A 25312-nucleotide genomic window follows, 5' to 3' on the forward strand; every position below is an offset into this window, starting at 1 on the left:
GGCGTACAGGTCCACAGGTCACTGAAAGTGGCAAAGCAGGTGGATAAGGTAGTCAAGAAGGCATACGGCATGCTTGCCTTCATCGGTCGGGGCATAGAGTATAAAAATTGGCAAGTCATGTTGCAGCTGTACAGAACCTTAGTTAGACCACACTTAGAATATTGCGTGCAATTCTGGTCGCCACACTGCCAGAAGGACGTGGAGGCTTTGGAGAGGGTACAGAGGAGGTTTGCCAGGATGTTGCCTGGTCTGGAGGGCATTAGCTATGAGGAGAGGTTGGAAAAACTCGGATTGTTTTGACTGGAACGACGGAGGTGGAGGGGCGACATGATAGAGGTTTACAAAGTTATGAGCGGCATGGACAGAGTGGATAGTCAGAAGCTTTTTCCCAGGGTGGAAGAGTCAGTTACTAGGGGACATAGGTTTAAGGTGCAAGGGGCAAAGTTTAGAGGGGATGTGCGAGGCAAGATTTTTACACAGAGGTTGGTGAGTGCCTGGAACTTGCTGCCAGGGGAGGTGGTGGAAGCAGATACGATAGCGACGTTTAAGAGACATCTTGACAAATATATGAATAGGAAGGGAATAGAGGGATATGGGCCCCGGAAGTGCAGAAGGTGTTAGTTTCGGCAGGCATCAAGATCGGCGCAGGCTTGGAGGGCCGAATGGCCTGTTCCTGTGCTGTACTGTTCTTTGTTCTTTGTTAAGTGGGCCTAAAGAATAGAGCAGACAGGCTGCTTCTGAATCCTACCTTGTGATAAATGTAAGAGAAGCTGGGCCAACTGTGGAGCAAAGCAACATGGAATTACATAGGAAACCACACTATGTTTCTCAGGCACATATTTGGGTGCCTTGACTGACATATTGGCTTGCACATTAATAATCTGAACCACATGGTGTACAGACTTGGAAATGCCTACAGTAATATTCCAACTGCTGTGAAGACAATTGGCAATGATAACGTCTGCCCTCCACCATTTAGCAACAGACAATTCAAGCTTTCCACATATGAATGAATTGAACCCTGATGTACATCCTTTAAACCAGCTCGAAAAAATTAAACTGTAATTGTCAATAGTGGTCAGATGTATTTAATGTAGTTAAGAAAACTGGTTGAGTTGTCCCAACTTGCTGTTTTTCGAAGCTACAACCCATCCATCTGTGCCTGATCGAGACCCAGGATCGACATTTTAAGTTTAGAAATCAAATTATTCCAAATAATTGCACATGATGAATAGCCAGAAGAAGCTGGAAGATATTTGGAGGCAGTTGTCCAATCTTGGCCCCTTATTGGGGTTCAGAGACCAGTTGGCTGTTTCCCATGTTTTTGTGTTATCTGAAGCCTTGGCTGTGATTGCTTTCCTTTCCCAATGATGAGTTGGCTGTGTTTCACAGTGCAAGTTAAATTGTGTCCAAATTTAACAAAAATGTAATTGCTGATGACTTCATCTGATTAGGAAAGATGTCCCATATGGTGAAGTGTGAAATCAGGTCATTCCTTTTGGACCACAGCATTAGGCTGTTAACTGTGCATGCTCTGCTCTGTGATAAACTTGAGTTTCTTCAGTCAAAAACACATATTTATCAATATCCTCACTCAGTGTTGCATGATTGAACCAGAGGGCCCAGTACTCCAGATGGGAATTCTAGGAGGAATAGAATTCATGGAAAGTGGAAAATAATTTCCAAGTACTTTCCTGGAAAGTGTCAGATGTTTGGAGTTTCCTCCTCTCCTGTTTTCATGTTCTTTCTTACCTGTATATTTGACCTCAACCCCAAATCCTAGAGTAAACCAAGCACAGGCCTAATTTTAAGAAAATATGGAACACAACCTTCAATCAAAACAGCCACAATGTTTCTCTGGAGAAAATGCACAATTGTACATATTTAATCCAAGAATCTTGGCAGACGTTATAGTGTTTTGGCAATGGCTTAGGTAATATGGGGGAGGGAGAAGGCTCTGTAGTTCCTTTCTGATTTCCAACGAAGCTAAGATTCATACATACCAAGAGTACTGTATCAAACTAAAGGCAAGGAGACAGAGTTGAACACAGGTCAAAAAACTGAAAATAGGATTAGCTGACAAATGGCCTAGAAGCGAGAGAGAGCGAAAGATAATTGGACTCCATTCAAAAGGCCCAAGTTCAGATCCCTGGCACAGCTGCTTTGAGCAGGTGAGCTTTGCTTCTTCGCTAACCTTCTGAGTGGAACACTGAACCTTGGTGGGGAGGGGTGGGGCAGGGGATAGCTTAAACTGATGTGGCCGTTCCCAACCTGCTCGTATTCCCTGAGTATGACGTCATGTGCATCCTTGATTTTAATCAATCCACCACTGGCAGCCAGCCATGCCTTCAGCTGCCTCGGCCCTAAACTCTGGAATTCTCTCTCTAAACCTCTCCGCCTCTCTCTAATTCTCGCTCCTCCTTTAAGTGCTTCTCAAAACCTAGCTCTTTGACCAAACTTTTGCTCAGCTGTCTTAGTAAGTCCTGATGTAGGTTGATGTCAAAGTTTGGCTGATAAGGCTGCCGTAAAGCACCTTGGGATATTTTACTATGTTAAAAGGTGCTATATAAATGCAAGTTGTTGTTTGACTGTGGGGCTTTTTCTGTTACTTTCCTGGTGTTGGCAAAGGACCAGGAGAGCGACACTGGACTGAACTTGCCTTGTCATGCTGTGAACCTACTTGTGAATAGTATGCTCCAAAGGGAAAGGTATATGCAGAGTGGCTCTGACAAATTGACCACAGTGTGTACGCAATGTCATTGTGTCATGAACTCATCGTCCATTGGCATTAGTGCATGCAAAACATATATAGGGCAGGGTGATAGTACATGGTGGATAACATCATGCTTTCATGGTGGTCTGCCTATATACTATCTCCAGTGGACACAGTTAGATCTGTAAATAAAATTTGTCTTCATGTAGCACATTTCACAACCTCAAGACATCACGAAGCACTTTACAGCTAATGAAATACTTTAGAAATGTAGTCACTGTTGTAATGTGGGAAACACAGCAGCCAATTTGTGCACAGCAAGCTCCCACAAACAGCAACGTGATAATGAACAGATAATCTGTTTTAGTAGTGCTGATTGAAGGATAAATATTGCCCAGTACATTGGGGATAATTCCCTCGCTCTTTTTTGAAATACTGCCATGGGATCTTTTACACCCACCTGAGAAAGCAGACCAGGCCTCAGTTTAACATCTCGCCCGAAAGCCGGCAGCTCCAATAGCACAGCACTCCCTCAGTACTGCACCAGAGTGCCAGCCTAGATTTTTGTGCTCATGTTTCTGGAATACAATTTGAACCCACAACCTTCAGATGCAGAGGCATGAGTTCTACCAACTGAGCCACAGCTGACACCTGTGCAGCAGGTGCTGTGACCCAGGAAAATAAAAGCCAGTTCTTCCTAAGCTCTGCTCTTGAACATTAGCAGTTTGATCTTTATTTGCCCACTGTCCAAGAGAGGAGGGCTATGACAAACAGCAGCCATAAAACAAAACAAAAACGGCAATTGCCAGCTTGATATGGAGACTTGTACGTGTACCTGCCTCTCATCAAGAGGAGAAACTAAAGCCCTGCTCAGGTCTGCAAAAAAAAAACCCCGACTCGAGCCCGACAGAACCACGTCCAGCCAGACCTGGCCCGAGTCCTTCCATTTTTTCCCGCGCCCGACCCAACCCGACCATCAGTTAACTCGCCTTCCGTTTTTCACTTTGTTGCTGATCTGCACTAGCTTAAACTAACTGTAATAAAACCACCTTTCTAGTTCAAAAATTAAATTAACATTGGAGCCACTTACCTGTGACGGAGCGTGTCTGACCCGGCCTGACCCGAGCCCGAATACTGGACCCGGAAGTGCAACCCGACCCGGCTCAAACCCGACACGTGTCATCGGGTCCCGTGGGGTTTGGGTTGGGTAGCCGGCCTTTAGGAGAAACAGAGACTGGAAGAAGAAAGGGAGACGGACCCTTAAATCAGTAGGAGCAGCTTTGACATCATAAACACGGGGGTCAATTTTAACCCTACTCACCTGGCAGAAAACAATTGGGTCTCTGAACCACCAATGACCTGCCTGAATCTGGCCATCTTCAATTTTAACCTGCTCTTTTGAGATGGTTGGAAAGGCAGCTGCTTGAAGCCAGCAGAGTCCTTGTTTAAACGTACAGATTGGGGATTGCTGATGGCACCGCGCCCTGCCCGGAGCAGGAGAAGCCACCGGGGCTTTCCCACCAGGTAAAGTCGTGAGAAGCAGGTCAGAAATGCAAGGTGCCATTCTAGGTATTTTCTTGACTTTCCTTTGTGGATCCAGCAGGAGCAGGAGTCTGCCTCCTGGCCCCAAAAGGGATATTGAAGCCTCCCCTGCCCCAGACTCATTTCCCTCCTCTTTCCCACCCCCCCCTTCCCACGTTCAGCAGTTTCATGGAACTTGCCGGCTAAGATCCTGTGCACCCTCAATCTGCTGCAGGCAGGCTGGGATTGAACTGAAACCATGGTTTTTTCACTGGAAACCCAATGCAGTTAAAATCCCCTCCCTGTGGTCTCTACTGGGAAATGGGTGCTGACAGGAAAAGCAGCATCGTGGTCTAAATATGCTAATCACTCCCGCCTTACAGACTTCCGATTGATTCCTTGACACGTTGGCTTACAAATGGCAGACAATCTGTAAGCTGTACACTGGTCCAATTCAGAGACAATAGAATTCTTTCCGATTTGTGTTGCCTCAAGATGCTGAGTATTGCAGTCTCGCTTGTGGTTCTGTCTGTTTGTGATTAAGTCTCTCTTTCTTCTGAGGAAACAGAATTATTCACTTGCAGATATCAGCATCAGTCACAGCTATAGAGAAAGAAAGATTAGACCAGAACTAAAACAGGATAAGCTACAAATACCCATGAGGTCACTCAGCATCCGCAAACTGAATAAGATAAGTTAACGTTTTGTTAAAGATAGATTAGCATCATTTGGCCAGCAGGGATGTCCTTGTTCCTATATCCTGTACTGGCTAGAACATATCTACACAACCGTTGATAACTGACCAGTTAAAGCGTGTGATGGATTTTCCCATCTTCTGGACAAGTTGCTGCTGTCAACTTTGAGCATGGTCATCGGGGTTTGAGAGCAAATTTTGGAAAGTATCAGAACATCGGCCAATCTTTATTATTTTGAAGCCTGGGTGATGGTTGCTTTGAAGGTTAATATTATTTTCCTTTGCATTCTTTTCCATGTGTTAATGGAAGCAGATGTGGGCTCCCTTCCACTGAGATTTCGTGGTTCGCTGTTTCAGTTTTGTTTCGCCAATCTTATGAGCAGTGTCTCCAGTTGAAAACTTCCCCCCCCCCACCCCCTTACCTTTTGTCAATGTGTGCTGTGTAATTGCTGTTGGCACATTGTCCAGATTTAAGGATGAAATTGGAATATCGGACCGTGAGGTTGTTGCACTGTGACCCACGCTGGTTTTCTCTTGAAGGCTGAAAGGTCCAGCAACCCGGGTTCAATTCTGGGTACTGCCTGTGTGGAGTTTGCAAGTTCTCCCTGTGTCTGCGTGGGTTTCCTCCGGGTGCTCCGGTTTCCTCCCACAGCCAAAAGGCTTGCAGGTTGATTGGTAAATTGGCCATTATAAATTGCCCCTAGTATAGGTAGGTGGTAGGGGAATATAGGGACAGGTGAGGATGTGGTAGGAATATGGGATCAGTGTAGGATTAGTATAAATGGGTGGTTAATGGTCAGCACAGACTCGGTGGGCCGAAGGGCCTGTTTCAGTGCTGTATCTCTTTAAAGAAAAAGGTCTACTGCCATTTAACTTTGGTAAGATTTGAAACTTGACCAGAGGGTGCTGCTTTTCATGGTGGACCTATTTAATAAAGTGAAAGCTTGTCTTGCAGAGAGGGACAGAGAAACTACTGTATGATTGCCTTTAAGATCTTTGTATGCTGATGAGCAAAGTACCAGGATGTAGTCATGTGACTCTAAGCCAGAGTCACTCTGCAACTCTAACACCCAGACGAAGGTTCTGTAAATAGTTTGCCCTCTACTGTATATAATAGTTTAGCTGTTAATAAACCTGTTTGAGGTCTTCAGCAAACTGCACTCCACACATCTCATTTATGTTGCATTAGACAGCATAATGAACACATTACATGGTGGCAGCTGTAGTGAGAAGACAAAGTCTAAGTTTAAGACCACAGGTCAAACAGCTTTGAAACTGACCCTCCCTATAGCCATGAGAGAGAAAGTTCACAGGAAATACTGGCCCAAGCAGTTTAAAAAAAAAAGAACTTACCTCCAGCTGTAGAAGACAGAGCATAGAACAATAGGCTGCAAGTAAATTGGGTGAGTCATTGTGCTGACGGTCAAGGGATATTGGTGTAAAAAAAAAAGCTTTGAGGTGCTGAAAAGATTGATTTTTTCCCCCTAAAAAGTCTCAAAATAAATAAATAAATGGGGAAGACCCAACTCCTCTCCCAGGCTGATCGAGGGCAGCGCCATTGCAGGAGGCGTCCGATTGCAAAATGCACGGGAAAACCCCGATCACTACAGAGCTTCTATTCACACAGTCACAGCTATAAAAAACATTAAACCACTCAAGCATGAAGAACATAAACAAACTCTAGCAAAAAAAAATTAACTGCCTATTGAACAGCTGTGTAAACTGACGAGCTTAAGTGCTGCAAGGAAGATAAACACAGAACACTATCAAACTACTGCTCTTCTCAGTCCAAGCAGCTAGTCCAAATAAGAGAGAGTTTCTTAAAGGGGAAACAGTGCAGAGTCATAGAACAAGTCTTAGAGCAAGTTTTAAAGGAAAAGAACAGTAGAAAGATGGATACCAAATTCCCAGCATGATCTGGAAGGCCATGGATATCCTATCTGCGTTCTAAATTTCAAACAAAGAATACATTTATGCTTCATTGATTAAGCTGTTACAGAACAAGAAAAACAGGCTGTAAAATACTAATAGCAGTTGAAAATGAGGGGTTACACAGAATCAAAACCTCTGGCTTATCTGAAGAGGACCAGGGAGATCCCACAAAGATATGGAGAGGACTAGAAGATCAGCTCTGATTAAGAGTGAATTTTAGAATTCACTGCCTGGAATTGATGTCTGGTAACAGCCACAGGAATCAATAGACCAGTTCGTCAGTAGATGCCGTCAACGAATGCGAGTTTTCAGAAGCTGAACTGTCAGACAGAATAATGGAGCTGGTGATTGTCTCAACACCCATTGAAGCATTACAGAAAGATGGTTTGGGGAAAAAGAAAGGTCACAGCATTGATGCGCTGCTAGATGATGGCAGGAAATACGAAACCATTGTAGCTGGACAACAGCATCTGCAAGCACCTGGTGCAGCCAACAGTATCGGTGCCATAACCAGGTTGAAAAGAGCAAGCAAGCTGTGTGTTAAGTGCAATCTGTCTAACTCACCACAAAGTTGCTCTGCGTTTCAAGACCTGTCCAAGGCATGCGGTGCAAAAGGACACTCGGCCCACCAGTGCAGGAATTCTGGCTCCAAAGACGCAGTCAGAAGTCACAGGACACAAGCAAACAGAAGACAGGCGCAGCAACAGGGCAACAGCAGCAAGGAAAGTGCCTAAGACCTGCGTAAATACAACCTGTTACACGAAGTCCACAGTGAAACAGATCTGGGACAAGCCTCAATGAGGAGTAATTTTCAGCCAGAAGACGAACAGACATTTCACAATTTGAGCCTGACACATCATGTTAATAAAGTCAAACAACGGGAAGCTTTTGCTACCATTAACATCACGTACCCAAAGAAAGTTGGCAAACGTACACTCAGGGTTAAGATTGACACTGGAGCTAGTACAAATATCCTACCAGTCCAAATCCTGAACGATATGTACCGGAGTCGTTGGAAATCAACAATACAACCGACAACTGCCAAGTTATCTACATGCAACAGGTCATCCATCCCTTGCAGTGGCACATTAACAATGCATTGCAGATATGGTAAGTCGGCATGGAAACCGCAAATATTTTACCTGGTAGACACGAGCGGACCAGTAGTGGCAGGACTATCAGCATGTAAGGACCTCAACATCATAACTATCCACGAGATCACCAAGGTACCCATTACAGCAGAAGAGTCCAAGGGTACCCGCATTGAGTCACAGTTCTTTCAGGATCTCAGTAGTTCTGGTTTGGAGAGTATAAGCCTCTTCTCAGAGACACCACCCCAAGAGAATGAGGATCCAAATTCAGATGGTGAAAGTTCTTTGTCAACAGACAGTGTTTCCTCCAATGACTCAGAGAAGAGATTGACAGTGTAGTAATTGAGAAGCAAAGGTTGGCAGTGGGGAGCATTGCCAAAGGGAAATCTCCAAGGACCGGAACCTGCTGGCAAACTCTGGCCAGCATCAAATGGTGCAGTCTGGAAATCCAGTAACAGCACAACTATGCCATGCCGTCACCTCTGCTGTCCAGAGAACCAGCAGCACCACAACGAGCCAGAACGGGCAGGTACCTCCATGAGGCCAAGTACTCCTTCCCCAACTTGACCTTGAGCCCCAGGCCTTCAGACGCAGAGAATGAGGAGAGGCAAAGGACACACAATGTCCTGAAGAGGCAGAGGAGGAATGAGTTGAAGCAATGTCTGTTGGCACTTCGAAATGCGGTGCTGGAACTTTCCAAGATTGACACTGCGTCAAAAGTGGTCAACTTGAGAAAAGCAACAGAGTATCTTAACAGGTTGAAGGCAGAGCAACAAAAACTGGATGCAAAGAGGAAGAAACTTCAGAAAAACAGCAACAGATGAGACGCAAATTCCCCGAGCAAGAGTTGTCAAACCACCGAAACGATCTATAGACTTTTAAGCCTCTCTATCCTGTACCTGTAAATTTTGTGGTCTATATCTGTACAGCTAATTTTGATATCTAGTTTTATATGTTTTTACTTTTAGCATACGAGACATCTTTGGAAAGAAAGTGGGTGTTGTATGATTGCCTTGAAGAGCGATGTCCCTTTAAGATCTTGGTATGCTCATGAGCTAAATACCAGGATGTAGTCATGTGATGCGAAGTCAGAGTTTGAGATCTTCAGTAAACTGGACTCCATGCATCTCATTTATGTTGCATCAGACAACATAAGGAACATGTTACAGAAAGAGAAGTTGATCCTAATCAATTGGTTTATATTGGTTTTGTGCCATACCCATGCCCCCATCTCTGTTGGTAAACATAGTACGTTTACATCTGAGTTGTTGCCAGTGGCATGAGACCTTTGCACAGGGAGCCAGCAGACTCGGCCTGGCACAAAACTAACATGAAAGCAGCTTCAATGAATCCAAGATTTTTTCTTTTGCTTCTTTAACAAATGTCTAAATGCCATCAAATATTTAATTGGCTGTGAAGTGCTTTGGGATGATAAGGTGCTATAGAAATTCAGTTTTTATCCCCTTCTCTTCAGGACTGAAGAGCTCAAGTTTCTCTTGCATCTCAATCTGCTGCCACCAGCGTCCTGCAGTCCAAGTAAAAAATGTTTTTTTTTTAAATTATGTTTTCACTTGTGTCTTTGTTCACATGCCTTGAATTTCTGGAAGAGCTCTGATTGAACATGAATGATTCATCCGCCACTTATAGCCCATCTCAATCCCATTTTAAGGCTCAAGAGAATCATAGAATGATTCCAGTGCAGATGGAGGCCATTTGGCCCAACGTGTCTGTTCTGGCTCTCTACAGGATCAACTGACCATCGTAAACTAAAATATAAGCAAAATACTGCAGATGCTGGAAATCTAAATTAAAAACAAGAAATGCTGTAAATACTCAGCAGGTCTGGCAGCATCTGTGGAGAGAGAAGCAGAGTTAATGTTTCAGGTCAGTCACCCTTCTTCAGAACTGACAAATATTAGAAATGTAAAATATTTTAAGCAAGTAAAGCGGGGGGTGGGGCAAGAGACAACAAAAGTGGTATTGATAGGACAGCGTCACAGAGAATAACTGACCGGAACGTCATGGAACAACGGCAAACGGTATGTTAATGGTGTGCTGAAAGACAAAGCGTTAGTACAGAGAGGGTGTGAATAGACTGTAAAGCACAAAGCACTCCAAGCACAAACATTAAATTTTTTTTTTAAAGCAGTAGCAGTGGGTAGGCACAGTAGAAACAAACTAACCAAACTAAAAAAAAAAAATTAAATAACCAAATAAAGAAAAAAAAACTAAACATAAAAAAAGGGGAGGGGGCCCCTTCATACTCTGAAATTATTGTATTCAATGTTCAGTCCGGCAGGCTGTAGCGTACCTAATCGGTAAATGGTAAACTGTTTGTGTTTCTCTGGATTCAACTGTATTTGCTAATTTGTTAGTGTAGTGTTCTTGCTTTGCATTTAAAGGGGAATGGTAATTGCTAAATCCTTTTTTGTTTGTTATGTAAACACTTCGCAGTGATTCAATTCATAATTCATCCTTTAAGTGCCATCGGATTCTTGGCCCTTGAGTCATCCTCCTTACCTTCATGGTTGCATTCTCTTTCCTTACAAATTGATGATCCCCATTAAGTAACTCTTACTGGTTCTTTCCGTGACAACATGCACTGCACTGTACAGTTTGATGGCTGCGCTTCCGATAATTTCGGAGTGAAACAGGGTTGTGTCCTAACCCACTCTGTTTGGCATCTTCTTCTCCATGCTCCTGACCTTCGCCTTCCCTGCAGATATGGAAGGAGTCGTCTTGCACACTAGATCAGATGGCAAGCTCTACAATCTATCAAGGCTGAAAGTGAAGACAAAAACACATCGTGTCCTGATCAGAGAACTCCTCTACACTGATGATGCTGTCCTAGTCGTTCACATGGAAACTCAGATACAGAAACTCATGGACTGTCTTTCCCATTCCTGTAACTTGTTCTCCTTTACTATAAGCGTCAAGAAAACCATGATCTGCCCCTGATCACACTAAATAACACCCCACTGGAATTAGTTAGCAAATTCTGCTACTTTGGGTCCACAGTGACAGACAATCTGTCCCTTGATGCAGAGTTTGATACACGCATAGGGAAAGCAGCTACCACCTTTGGTCGACTTGCGAAACGTGCACGGAATACACCAAGCTGACCCTTAGGACCAAGCTGATGGTTTATAAGGCCTGTGTTCTCAGCACCTTGCTGTACGGCTGTGAAACATGGGTGACTTACAGCTACCAGGAAAAGACTCAATAATTTCTACCTTCGCTGTCTGCGAAGCATTATGGGTATATCCTGGCAGGACAAAATCACAAATGCGGCAGAGCTCCCAAGTGTGTTGGCACTAAAACAGAGGCAGTTTCGGTGGATCGGACACATCCGCAGGATGGCAGGCGGTTGCATTCCCAAGGACCTTCCGAATGCTGAGGTAGCCAGGGTCAGCCGACCAGTGGGGCGCCCAAAGCTCCGCTTCAAGGATACTAGCAAGCGTGACATACATGAAGGCCCGAAATGTTGCCTATCGCACCTGGGAGTTACTAGCTGATGAAAGAGGGAAATGGCGACACATCCTGTGGACTGGTGTGCAATACCACCGTGACCAGTTGCTATAGCAGCTTGGCAAAAGGCGCCAATGCCGAAAACAACCGCTCAGAGCGTCACTTGGCAGCTTCACATGTGGCACTTGTGGCAGAACCTGCCTCTCAAGGATTGGTCATCACAGCCATCAGCAAAGGTTCACCAAAAGGAGACACCCCACCTAAATGGATTGTTTGCTGCGTGTCCATCATCTTTCATAGATGGAAGGATGCCAACACACAACTATTCCTCATGGGGTTTTTTGGGGTATTTGGGAATAAGACAGCTGAGAGCCAGTGCACTGTTTCTGCAAGGGAATCTACTATCTTACTGTGCTCTGCTTGTTCGAAGACTGTTGTGCATTTGAACCTAGGTTTGTGGTCCCTTTAGATTTCTAGTTTCTGCTATTTGTATACAGAGAATGGGGGCCCTTTTGGTACAGTGCATTGCAGTGAGGGGGCGGGGAGGGAGCGGATCTGCAGCTTCCCCTCTTCCCTTTCCCTGTGATGCCTGAGTGCTTAACCTCAGTCAAGCCCACTCGGATTTATTTCCAGAGAGATAGAATTGAAAAGTAGGGATGTTATGCTAAACCTATATTGAACCTTGGTTAGACTATACTTAAGAGTACTGCTTGCAGTTCTGGTTGTTATAAAAAGGATATAGAGGCACTAGAAAGGGTGCATAGAAGATTTGCAAGGACAATACCAGAAATACGAGGGTATACATTATCAGGAAAGGGTGAACAGGCTGAGTCTCTTTTCTCTTGAAAAAAAGGTTGAGGTCTTTAAAATTATGAAATGTTTTGATAGAGTGGATACAGAGAGAATGTTTCCACTTGTGGGGGAAGAGCATAACCAGAGGCCATCAATATAAAGTAGTCACCAAGAAATCCAATGGGGAATTCAGAAGAAACTTCTTTACTGAAGAGTGGTGAGAATGTGGAGCTCAACACCACAGGGAGTGGTTGAAGTGAATGGTATAGATGCATTTAAGGGGAAGCTGGACAAGCATATGAGGGAGAAGGGAATCAAGGGTTACACTGATAGATTTAGATGGGGAAAGATGGAAGGAGGCTCGAGCGGTGCATAAACGCCGGCATGGATGGGTTGGACTGAATGGCCTGTTTTTGTGCTGTATATCCTAAGTAATCCATTCAGAGAGGTGCCAGCGGCCTTAATCCTCCTCCCTCCTCACTCCCCCTGCTGCCCCCCCCCCCCCTCCACTCCATACTGTCTGTCGAGCCAACCTAGTGCAACACAATGTTGTTTCAAAGCCAATCCCACGTGGACGATGAATGTAGTTCAGTTCAGCTATGTACAGGATATATAACTTGGGGTATATTTTCCTGTGTATTTGTAAAGCTAAAGACAGATTATTTTACTAAACAGTCATTAAAAAATCAGTGACTGCAGTTAAGTGTGGGTCTCTTAGTCCTTGTCCACTGCAAAGGCTGAATTGTGGCATTTTGGTCTTCTCCGTGTCCTTGGGGGCATTGGAATTGTTGTTCCTTTCAATTCTTAAAAGATATGTGTCTCCGTAAATCTCTGACAGTTCGAACCAAGAGCTACAAGCCCTTGGCTCCATGGTTATTCCTCTTTCATCTATGGACGCTGGTCGACTCATTGGGCCCAATTTTGATTCTGTGCAAGTAGATGGGTTTTGAGTGAGTTATAAATGCCACCCACTTTCCCCTCTGACCTCAAATTGAAGCCAGATGTTTCCCCTATGCTAAAGCTGTCTCCAAGATGTTGTTTCCTTTCTTGTGCCAAATGCTTTTTCCTCTCACCAATCTGTAACGCTCTTGAAAGCCCAAGTCTACTCTCAATTGAATATTTTTTTTTTATCTCTGGGGAGGCTCTTCTTGCACCTCCTGCTGTACTCTTGGACAGGATTCCAGAAATAGCTTACTGTCTGACTATTTCCCCTCTCTCCTCTAGCCTGCAACCTTTCTGTTTCTGGCACAAACTTCTTTGCCTTTCTCTGTTTTATTGACATCAGTTTGCAACCCTTTCCACTCCTGGTGCTCCTAAACTTCAAATACACTGCTCAATATACTCCTCCTCCTCTCTACGTCCCAACTGCATTGAAATCAAGAGCAAGCTCCTTCTCCAGCACCTTCTCAGGGACAAATTGGGATGAGCAATAAATGCTGGCCTCGCCAGCGAGGCTTACATCCCAAGAACAAATTGTTTAACAAAAAAACTGCACGGTCCTACAGACTGCGGAACTGTTTAAATCCCTTCAGTCTTTCCTCCTTGAATTTTTATGCTTTTAGTACCCAGGCCAAGTGTTAGCTAATGACCACTTCCTGATTTATCTCATCATTCTTTATTCCTTTCATTCTCAGTCTTGGACCTGGGCCCTTGACCTTGGTTTCTTAATTAAAAAAAGAAATCAGCCATTTCCCCACTTTGTAACGTATCACTCTATCATTAGACTTTCGAAATTACAAACTGCTTCACTGGTTGGCGCATTAACCGGTTTGAATGTTATTAATAAGTACCAGCAGCCACACAGTCTAACCTTCCTCTGTTGCTGTCAGTTTGACCTGTCCTTATTCTTCATTTTGTCAAGAGGGTAAAATGGTTCTTATTCAGCAGCCTGGATGGGAGAAGGGCGGGAATGGAGAACCCAACAACCAAAAATGGCTAATTATTGGCTATTTCTCAAGTACTTTTCCCTCTTCCCTTCAATATCTGAAAAAATGTTTAAGCTACTTTTAATTCCCTCTGACCTCCTTCCCGCCACCCTCCAAACATTACTTAAGAGGGCAGCATCACAACGAGTTAGTCGCTTTGTGCCTTGGTCATTCGTTGACCTGCGGTCCGAATGGTTTTCTTTTATCATCCGTGTAGTGAAGTGCCTAACTTTAATTTGTCATCTCTCTCGCTCCATCCTATCCAGCCTCATCCAACTGCACAGATGTAAACAGGAGCTCACCATGTGGAGAATTGCAGCTGTGAAATCCCACGCTGCCAGTCATTGACATTGAGAGTGCACACATTGTCCCTCCATTTTGGTTGCTGTGTACAAGACCTGTTGCTAATCCATAACAACACCCAACCCCCTGTGTATTGTCAGCCGTGGCTCCGTTGTTATCACTCTCGCCTTTGAGTCAGAAGTTCATGCTATCAAGCTCCATTTCAGATATTTGAGCACAAATCTAGACTGACACCCCATTGTGGTACTGAGGGAGTGCTACATTGTCAGATGCGATATTAAACCTGTCTGCCTATTCAGTAGTAGTAGGCATCCGTCCGTCTCACAAGACGATGGACTGCGCCCAGGGTGGATGTCACTTCTGAGTTGAACATCACCTGTTGTGACTGCAGAGGCTGACTCGTGATTGGCAATCCCTTCCACAGCTGGCACAGATGAATATCGTTGGTCCGAGATCGACTTTTTTTTTCCTATGGCCAGGCTCGCTTTTCCGCCATCTGGTCATTTCTTTTGTCCTCTGCTTTCTCCACACTCTGACTGCCATTCTCCAGGAACTCCAGTCAGCAGCAAGGACTTCCCACGCATCGACACTGATCCTGGTCAACTTGAGGTCTTGCTGGCAGACTTCCTTGTATCGCAGATGTGGGAGACTGTTGGTCTCGTGCCAATAGCAAGCTTGCCCTAGAGCACGTCGTTGGGGATGCAGCTGTCATCTATTCGGTGCACATGACCCAGCCAGTGGAGTCACTGCTGACTTGAGGGAAAACATGCCAGGGATGCCTGCATGCTGGTTTACTCTGTCCAGCCAGGAGATGCCCAATATGCCTTTTTCAGGTGGACAAGAAAGATCCCATGGTACAATTTGAAGAAGAGCAGGGGAATTTTCCTGCAGTCCTGCTAACGTTTATTCCTCAATGAACCCCATAAAAACAGAATAACAGAATGTGGGATCTGGCTGTGCATAAACTGACGGCCATGTTTGTCTACATAATAACAGTGACAGCACTTCAAAAGGCAATTCATTGGCTATACAGCATTCTCGGTCATCCTGAAGATGTGAGACACTTTTATTTTCTTGTCACATTTTTGAAAGAAAGATGAAAGAACTTGCATTTATATCGAGCCTTTCACGACATCCCAAAGCACTTAATAAAGTGTAGTCATTGTTGTAATGTTGGAACTTATTGAACTAATTATGAATGATGAACTTTATATGTTATCCAAACAGCAAAATGCAAGTAATTTTCTTCAGGTTAACTTTAGATTTATTTGAAGTCTGAAGACTGGATATTTTTATATCCATGGGCAATGAGTAAAAATCTGACATATAATAAACTGATGGTGTGACTTTGATGTCATCGCTTGACAGTAGGAAGTGGCGGAGTTTTTGGCAGCTTTAATGAAACCACCTGCGTGAGCCCAGTTTCAGAATGTAGTCATTACCTCCAGCGTGACCTCGTGCACAGTGAAGAGCAAATCCTTTTTCTTCATTCTTCAATAAAATAAAATGGGGTCACTTATCCTAACAAAAATGGAGTCTTGGATCTCTGACAAGTGCATTGTGATATGGCAAAGACTGATGCCTGTATAAGATTGATTCATCTCAATCAGTTTACACTGATGTTTCAGCACATGTGGCATTGCCTGAGTTTATGCTATTTGTGGTTAGTCTGCTTGCAGTAGCAAAACCTGTTCAAATCACAGTAGGTGTGTTTGAGTGAAGCAGTCATTGCAGCATGGTACGAGCTCTGATTCTGATGGGACGTGTCCATTGTACTGATTATCAACAGCGAGGCATCCTTGGGTATTGAAAGAAGGGAGATGTGCCTCACCAATCCACACAAGCATGATGCGTAGAGACTCTCATATACCCTCTGTTTTTGTCACATGCTCGTGACGTCTGGTGGGATGGATGTTGGACGTGTGAGTTTTCTTTTTTGATCAGGACGACTCTGCCTCAGCTGTCCAGTCTAAATCAGCGTTCTGTCATGGAGGGATAGAGGTGAGCCATCACGACACTGGCTCAAAGGGCCAAAGGGGGTTAGTGGCAACAAGGAACATGGCAGTGGACACAGTGCCCAGTGGTTTCAGTAAAGGTGCTGTGTTTGTGTTACACCAGGCCTGCTGTGTATTTCTAGCATATTTGTTTTTCATTCCTGCCATTAGATTCTTGCTCACGTACTTTTCAGTTCAGTGAACTCTCACTGTAACATGGAAACCTGCCAGAGGAAATTTCCTCAGTATTTACAGCACCTGCATGTTGGCATGGGCATGCTGGCACTGTAAACATCACAGCTTAAAGCCTGTGGTGCAAACATAGGAACAGGAGTAGGCCATTCAGCCCTTAAGCCTGCTCTGCCATTCAGTTAGATAATGGCTGATCTGTACCACAGCCCCATTTACTCCCACCTTGGTCAATCTCAGTTCTGAAATTTTCAATTGATCCCCAGACTCAACAGTTTTTTTGGGGGGTGAGGGGGGCGGGTTGTGGAAAGAGTCCCAGATTTTCACTACCCTTTGTAAGAAGAATTTCTGAAAATGTGTTCATTGTATTTGTGAATCATTTGTTTTGAAAAATGAAATAGAGTTATAATGGCATAGAAGGAGGCCATTTGGCCCATTGAGTTCATGTCAGCTCTCTGTAGAGCAATCCAGTCAGTCTCAAACCCCCGCTTTATCCCCGTAGTCCTGCAAGTTTATTTCCCATAAGTGCCCATTGAATTTGCTTTTGAAATCATTGATCATAGAGTGATAGAGTCATAGAGTTATACAGCACAGAAACAGGCCCTTCGGCCGATCGTGTCTGTGCCGGCCATCAAGCACCTACTTATTCTAATCTCATTTTCCAGCACTTGGCTCGTAGCCTTGTATGCTATGGCGTTTCAAGTGCTCATCTAAATACTACTTAACTGTTGAGGGTTCCTGCCTCTACCATCCCGTCGGGCATTGTGTTCCAGATTCCAACCATCTTCAAATCCCCTCTAAACTTCCTGCCCCTTACCCTAAATCTATGCCCCCTGGTTATTGATCCCTCCGCTAAGGGAAAAAGTTCCTTCCTATCTATCCTATCAATGCCCCTCATAATTTTGTATACCTCTATCAATCATCTCCACTTCCACCACGCTCATTGGCAGCAAGTTCCAGCTCATTACCAAATAAGGTAAGAGTTCACTTAAAGAGTTCTGCTGTCACATTTTAAAGGTTTATTTCCAAACTGAAATTCTGCTGAAATCCAGATTGTAACGTTGCATTCCACCCTCTCCTCCACTCTTCCCCTAGCCTCCAACCAGATAGGCCACTTCCTGCAATGCAGTCTGGGGGAGGATGACAGTACTTGCAGATGTGCCCTCTTGTGCCAGATTGACAGAAAATTGACTGATACAGAATACTGCAGTCAGGAGGCAGCATTTTTGTGAATGTTTGTGGCGCGCAATGATGCTTTTCCACCCAGAATGCATTGCAGGAATGACCCTGAGCTGTTACCCCTCGGTGAGGGTGAAAAATACAGCTCCTTCCGGTTTTTCTCAAGTTGCACTCGGACCCAACCGTAGAATGTTTTGGGTTTTTTTTGGGCTGTTTAAGCTCAACCTCTTGAAATAGAACTGGCTCCCTCCATTTACTGCTCTCTGCTTCAGGCAATATGGCTTCCTTGTGGTTTTACTGCCTTTCAAAAGCAGTGTGGTTAATTCCTAACCGTGCTCACGACCCCATGCAGGCAATTGTTTGAACCGTTCCCAGGGCACATATTTCCATTTTACGCTGCATGCTCGGCTCTGCTGCAGAGATCGGGAGAACAGTCGGGGTCTTGGTTCTCTGCAATATGTATCTTCCTCCTACCTCTGCCACTCTGCCTCGGAAGAGATTTCCTTGAACATATTTTCACAAATCGAGTTCTCTGGCACGGCTCCACAACTTTTCCTTTTCAGTTCTTCTGGGTCCCTTGACTGATAATTGAAAACCAGCAACAGGAAAAAAAAACACTGGCCCTCGAGGACTGAATTATAGGAAGAGAGCGAGCCTGAGTTTGATTATCTCCAGTGAGGTGCAAACAAACTATAAGCTTTTTACGCTGGTAAAACGTGTGTATCCACTTGACTGATAAGCTTTGTGAGCGAGGAGCTGTCTTCACAGCGGGGCTGGTGCAAACCATCATTTCTCTTTTCGGTCTTGTATCACACTGCAGGATTATTGCTGTGTGACTGACTGCCCATTAAATCCACAATGTACAGAGGGAGTTATTTGTTAAAACCTGTACTCATTAGCGTCAAATCTGGTCTCTTGAGTCATCCCCTATTTTCTGGTTGCTGTTCTAATATGATCCCTGTCCTGCCCGTGTATAATTCGCCTTCTGCTTTTTAATGGAATGAGGCTAGTTTTATCATGCGTGCATCTTTCTAATTTAAAAGTTATTTTATTCGGTGAACTCTGGAGCACTCGCTCCCACAAAATGCCGTGGATGCTTGGGGTAATTGGAGCTTTCAAGACGGATATTATTAGGTAGCATCAAGGGATATGCAGGCGAAGGCATGTAAATGAAGGTACATTTCAGCTGTGATCTGATTTGAATGGTTGAGCAGACCCGAGGGGCTGAATGGCCTACTCCTGATCCTGTCTGTTTCTCTTCCTCGTTCGCCGCACTGCAGCTCTCTCAAAGCCAAGCCATAATTCCAGAAACGCTAAATAGAAACATGTAACGTACGCAGTGGGGTAAGTTTTACTGTTCATTGCACCTTTTGATGCACTCGGTTCCCGGGCGTGGCAAAGAGGAATCTGGGGCAGCGACATGATACGTAAGGTCGCTGCTCCCATCCGATTTCCAAGTATTTGCTTCACAGACGAGATGAGATCTGAGTCTGTAGTAAGGCGCAAGCTCAGCACTGAAGTGTCGGTGAGACAGGAGGAGATGTTCCTGGCTCTCCTATCTCACTTTCCTCAGTTAGGGCAACCTCGTCAGAGATGGTGGGAGTATGGAATGCCACGGAAAAGCTGGTGATCGAGCTTGCACTGGGACCCTGCAGACTGGAGGCTCTGGGGGACCACGAAGTAGCTCGAAGATCACTGCTGGAATATGATGGGTAAATGATTTCTCCTCCCAAAACAATCTAGAGGGCTTGTTGTTGGCCTAGATTATGTGCTGTGCTTTAGTTGTGTCGTAAGACTTGAATCCATCACCCATCACCCCTGTGCTCTCTGACCTTTTTTAATTAGTTCCCAGTCCAGCAACACCTTGATTTTAAAATTCTCATCCTTGTTTTCAAAACCCTCCAAGGCCTCATCCATCCCTACCTCTGTAACCTCCTACAAACCTCTGCAATCACTGCACTGCTCCAATTCTGGCCCCTTGGGCATCCTCCATTTTTATCGCTCCTCCATTGGTGGCCATGCATTCAGCTGCCCAGACCCTAAGCTCTGGAATTCCCTCCTTAAACCTCTCCACCTCCCTACCTCTCTTTCCTCCTTGTAACTTTGTATGTTCGTTAAAACCTACCTCTCCAGCCAATCTTTTAGTTGCCTGGCCTAATATCACCTTATGTGGCTTGGTGTCAAATTTTGTTTGATAACACACCTGTCAAGTGCCTTGGGATGCTCCAGTTAGTCTCATTTGTAACTACAGCAGGGCACTGGAGCTAGCCTCCGAGGGAGAAACCCCAGCCCGGCTTCTCCTCCGGACAGGTGTCCAATGACCTACTGGAAATCTATATGTGTCTGTCAGGCGAGGGCAGGATTGGGCTGTACTGCTCCTCCACAGTCAAGTAGACCACTGACAGTGCTGGGAATTCCAAAAACTGAAGATTAGCCACTTGGGTAAGGTACTCGAGAGTTCCTGGTGTCCGCGGAGTTGTATCCCAGCTATCTTTTGGAGAGGATGTGTAAGGGAAGACAAGTTACTAAATTAATGTTAAGGGTGAAATAGTCAACATATTTGAGGCAACTAGAACATACAATGCCACAACAATTGCATAGGTGCTCACCTGTTAGTGGTTGTCACAGGAACATCTGTGGAGACACACCCAATGTCCTTCTAACTCCAACTCCATCTTGCATTCTGAATAATGGTTAACATTTAAGTTGACATCCAGTCAGGACTGCCCATATAAGGAGAAAAATCCCAATTGAACACGTATCCCATGAGTATTTTAGACAGGGCTGCAGTTTTGATTTCATGAACTAATCTCCATTTGTGACCAAAGCAACTTGTCTGTATTTATATGGTGCCTTTAACATAGTAAAACATCGCTTTACAGGAGTGTTATCAAACAAAATTTGACGCTGAGTTGCAAAAGGAGATATTGGGGCAAATGACCAAAAGCTTGGTCAAAGGAGTAGGCTTTTAGCAGTGGCTTAAAGGAGGAAAAAGAGGCGGAGAGGTTTACAGAGGGAATTCCGGGGCTTGGGGCCTTGGCAGCTGAAGGTAGCCCCACCAATAGTGGAGCAATTAAAATTGAGGTGGCACAAGAGGCCAGAATTGGAGGAGCACAGATACCTAAGGGCTGGAAAGCTGGCAGAGGTTGCAGAGATAGGGAGGGGCGAGGTCCATGAAAACAAGGATGATAATTTTAAAAGTGAGGTGTTTTTTAAACAGAATTATTTACATTCCAGGTGATCGGAGGGAGACAAACGGATGTGTTGATGGGGTGAGATGTAGAGAAGAGGGAGTAGGCTTGTATGGGCCATAATACCAGATGGGCTGAATGGCCTGTCTCTGTGCTGGTAAATTCTCTGTAATAACTAGACGGTGCATCATTCTTCTACTTTGAAGACTACAATGCAAAATTATGCCTTTAAATATCTGAACTTTGTCAGTTTCCTTTCTCCGTTGGTGAAATAAGTCAGTTTTGTTCATTGAATGTTGGTGCGTTTTGTTAGCTGCCCAGTGAAGTGACCTCTCACATGAACAACAGGTGAATAATAAAAGTTCACATATGTGTGAATTATCACTTAATAGTTGGCAGCAATGTGCAGCTTCCGGGAATTAATCTAAAGGGTGCTGCAAGATTCCCGGGATCATTCATTTCCATAGAATCAACTGATTGGTCTGCCCAGTGATGGAGGTTCCAGGAATTCCTTCCATGGTCAGGCACAAGTGCGTGTAAAACTCCTGAGTTCAAATTGTGAAAGAGCATCGGTAACTCAATATGGTTATTGGGGGAGCGTAGAATATAGTCATCAGAATGTAGTTTGAGTGAGGTGAAATTCTCTTTTAACCTAGGTCCCATTTGTCTTGTTACAATCATCTAGTTCATGGTTTTTTTTTAACAAGTCACTTTTGGGTAGATTAAATTTGTAAATGTAAGATAATTAAAAGTCTGGAATTTAAAAGTTGCTAGGCCACCCAAGATATTTACACTTCAAAGATCTTACCATGTGTACTTGCAGGGTCAGAGTTAGAGGGGTGAGGGCCATAAAACAGCAGGTGGACCACTTAGTTGGGGAACTGAAGACAGTAAGTCTGAAGAGAATCGCCCTGTCTTTGTTAGCAATGTGAATTATTCATGTAGGCTCAGGAGCAAAGGTTTCGTTTTGAAGCTAGAGGTTAGATTAGTTTAAATTTCTATTTGGGACATCCCAAATGTACCACATTACTATGGAGATAAATTATGCAGGGAGATGCCTTTTGGTCTGGTGGGGTTTTTTTAAGGCTGCGTTTGCTGACAGTGCAACCACAAGGTGGCGCTGCAGTGGCACATGCGCAAATGCAGCCTGTGCCACTAAAATGTCACAGTCTGCGACGTCAGGCAGCTGCTCAAATAATCACACGAAGGCAACCTAAAGACATGGCAGCACACAATGGCTGGAGGGAGAGAGCAAATGGGCCGGTGAGGGCCACGAGCGGGCCGGGGAGAGAGATAGTGGTCGGGGAGGGAGCGAGCGGGCGGGGGGGTGGAGGGAGCGAGTGGGCGGGGCCCCCGCTCCCCCCCCCCACCCCCGCGCTCTGCCCGCGTTACGCGATGATGTCATCTGCGCATGCGCCAACCAGTCCTGGCAATTCGGAACGCAGCGCATGCGCAGAGAGTAGAAGCCATTGGCGCAGTCTGATGACATCAGCGGCCGGATGCATTGTCAATAATCACTTTGTCTTTTTAATCTCTGTGAATGCTCACAGAAAGTCAGTTGTTGTTTGGAAGTAGCTGGACCCATTAGCAAAAGGGTTAGCAGGAGCTAAGGGTGGTTTCTGATTCGAAGTCACTATGCAAGAGTGCTAGCGAGGGTCCTGCTTGATCTGGGAAGTCCACAATTGCGAAGTGTTGAAGGAGAGTGGAAGGGTTCGCTTTGCCAGCTGCTGATGGAAGAACTCCTAGAAATCTCTTAGCTTGGAGGATAGCTGTAACACTAAGGAGAATCAAGAGCATTCCGGAGAGCTGTGGCATACCTTGGATTGGTCCCAGGAGAAATTAAGGAACCCTCAAGATTCAGTAAAGTATAAGGGAACTCTTGGGTGGAAATAGAAGTCAAATGGTGAGGGTTCTGTGAGATATTGGATTTGAAGTAGAAGTGGTCTCAAATTATCATGTTAAGTTAGTAGTGCTTGCTTTGTTTAACTCTTGTACAGTAAAGATTTTTGTTTAAAATCTGATATCTAGTGGCATGCTTTCAGCTAATAACTGGGAGTTCGAATTTCTTTTACAATTTCTTTTACTGGTCTCTAACTGGACTATAACAGTGTGTTGAGATGGACATTCAATATCCTCCAACCTGTTCAAAGAGCAGGGAGTTCAGCTTTGTCCTGGCCAATTCCTTTTAACCAGAAGCATCAAAAATAGATTAAGTGGTCATTTTCATAGCTCTTTGAGATCTTGCTGTTCACAAAGGCACATGTTTGTCCATGTAACACAGTGCCTGCACTTCAAAAGCAGGTAATTGACTATGAAGCACATGTGATGATTCTGAGAAATGTGAGACGTGCCGTATTAGTGCAAGTTTTTATTCTCTCTCTTGCTGTTTCTCTTCCTCAGTCTCGCCTTTCTCTGTCTTTACACTTGCTTGCCCTCCATCTCTCTCTCTCTCTCTCTGTTTCTGCCTCTTTCTCTCTTTGTATGTATCTTTGTACCTTTTACCTTTTTTCTGCTCTGTCTCTCTTTTTTATGTCTGTCTCAGGCAAGGTTGAAGTGTTTAAGTATCTTCGGCCAGAAGCGCCAGTTGGATAATTCTGCTTGGGCTCTTTCTGAGGTGGAATTCCCACCATCATAGATGCCAATGTCCAGCCAGTTCCATGAACTTCACATGACATTAAACATGGCTAACTGCATGGGACACAGCGAAGGCCAAAGGCACTGACAACATCTCGGCTGTAGTGCAGAAGACTTTGTGCACTAGAACTAGCTGCAACACCCAGCCAATGCAGCTATGACACTTGTGTTTGCCCGACAGTGAGGGAAATTGCCCAGGCATGACTCATCCACAAAAAAAGTAGGAATCTAAATCAGCTAAATATTGCCATATCAGCCTCCTGCTCATCATCAGCAAAATGATGGAAGGAATCATCACTCGTGCATTCAAGGGACCCCTACTCATCAGTAACTTACAAACTGATGTTCTGTTCGGTTTCTGCCCAACTACTCTGCTCCAGAGCTCACTGCAGTCTGGATCTAGGCATGGACACAAGCTGAATGTGGGAGGAGAGGTACCCATGACAACAAGGCAGCATTCAGCCAAGTATGACATCAACGAAGCACAGCAAAACTGAGATGATTAAGGCAAAACCTTCTACTAGCTGGTGTTGCACTGCCATAAAGTTGTACCGTTGAGATGTCACGGCAGGAGTTGGTCAGGGCAGTGTCCTCAACCTAACCATCTTCAGCTGCTTCATCAATCTTCGCTCAATCGTATGTTTCTATGTCAGAAATGCAGCGATGTGCTGACTGCTCTCTAGTGTTCAGTTCCATTCACTATTCCTCCAATAATTAAGCAGTCCATGCCAATCTCCAGCAGGATCTGAACAATATCCAGCCTTGAGCTTCTAACTGGCAGGTCAACAGGAGTGTCAGGCAAGGTCATCTCACACAAGAAAAGACCTAACCATCCTTCCCTGACCTTCAGTGGCACCATCATCACCAAGTTCCCTTGCCACTGGGCGCAGAGGTTCCCTCTAAATCTCTCTCCATCCTAACTTGGACATGTATCGCCATCCCTTCATCGCTGGGCCTAAATCCTGGAATTCCCTCCTTAACACCGTTGTGTTGCAGAATCAGCACAAAAGACAGGGTGTTGGTAGTTCCTATCAGGTCAGTTCGGGATGGGCCAGAAACGTGTCTTGTCAGTGTTACCCAAGTTCTGAGAATAAGTGAAAAACAGAAATCTCATCCAGATAAATTACATCCTGGTTGAGCTGTTCAGGCAATCTAAACCAAATTAAACTTCAGGCTTCAAAGCATCCAAGAGTAGTCAAAATTTAAATGTTAAATGAAGGAGTGTAGGTATATATGGGAAGGAGATAACTTGACGCTTCTGGTGTAGACTGTATCAGAACAGTGTTGGCTAGGGGGGCTTAGTTCTGTACCTGGAGTGCTGTTTTGCTTTTTTTTCTCTTGTGCAGCTTTACTGTATTCCAGCATTTCCTGTTTTTAGTTCCTCTTGCATCTTTTCTACTCTTCCATGTCTTCTTGCCTCTCTTCTTGTAATGGGCTTTCCCCCATCTTAACTATTTTCACATTCTTTCATTCTTATAATGCTTTTTCATTACTTCGATAAAATGATCTTTAACATCATCTATCAGGTTTTAGCTTCTCAGTTGAGCAGTTTGCAGGTCATTCAACCCATTAATTTCTTCTCTGTGGCTAGAGTATTGTGTCCCCCTCCCCTTTTATTTTTTTCTCTATTTACTTGCCCTCCCTATTACTGTACCGTCCTCAAGCCCTACAACCCTCTGAGAACTC

General features: G+C 44.6%; 1 protein-coding gene across 3 annotated transcripts in view; it reads left to right on the top strand.

The window, feature by feature from the left end:
* Window positions 1-25312, top strand: part of cuedc1b (CUE domain containing 1b) — a 171188-nt gene that overhangs the window by 90708 nt on the left and 55168 nt on the right. The window contains exon 1 of one of the 3 annotated variants that reach the window (XM_068010505.1): window positions 18224-18480. The exons of the other annotated variants lie outside the window; for them this stretch is intronic. The gene's annotated coding sequence lies outside the window, so the exon portion shown is untranslated. Of the gene's footprint in view, window positions 1-18223; window positions 18481-25312 lie in introns of those variants that run through there. 3 annotated transcript variants of the gene reach the window in all.

The sequence above is a fragment of the Heterodontus francisci genome, chromosome 30 (genome assembly GCF_036365525.1).
Source record: "Heterodontus francisci isolate sHetFra1 chromosome 30, sHetFra1.hap1, whole genome shotgun sequence".
Classification (NCBI taxonomy): Eukaryota; Metazoa; Chordata; class Chondrichthyes; order Heterodontiformes; family Heterodontidae; genus Heterodontus; species Heterodontus francisci.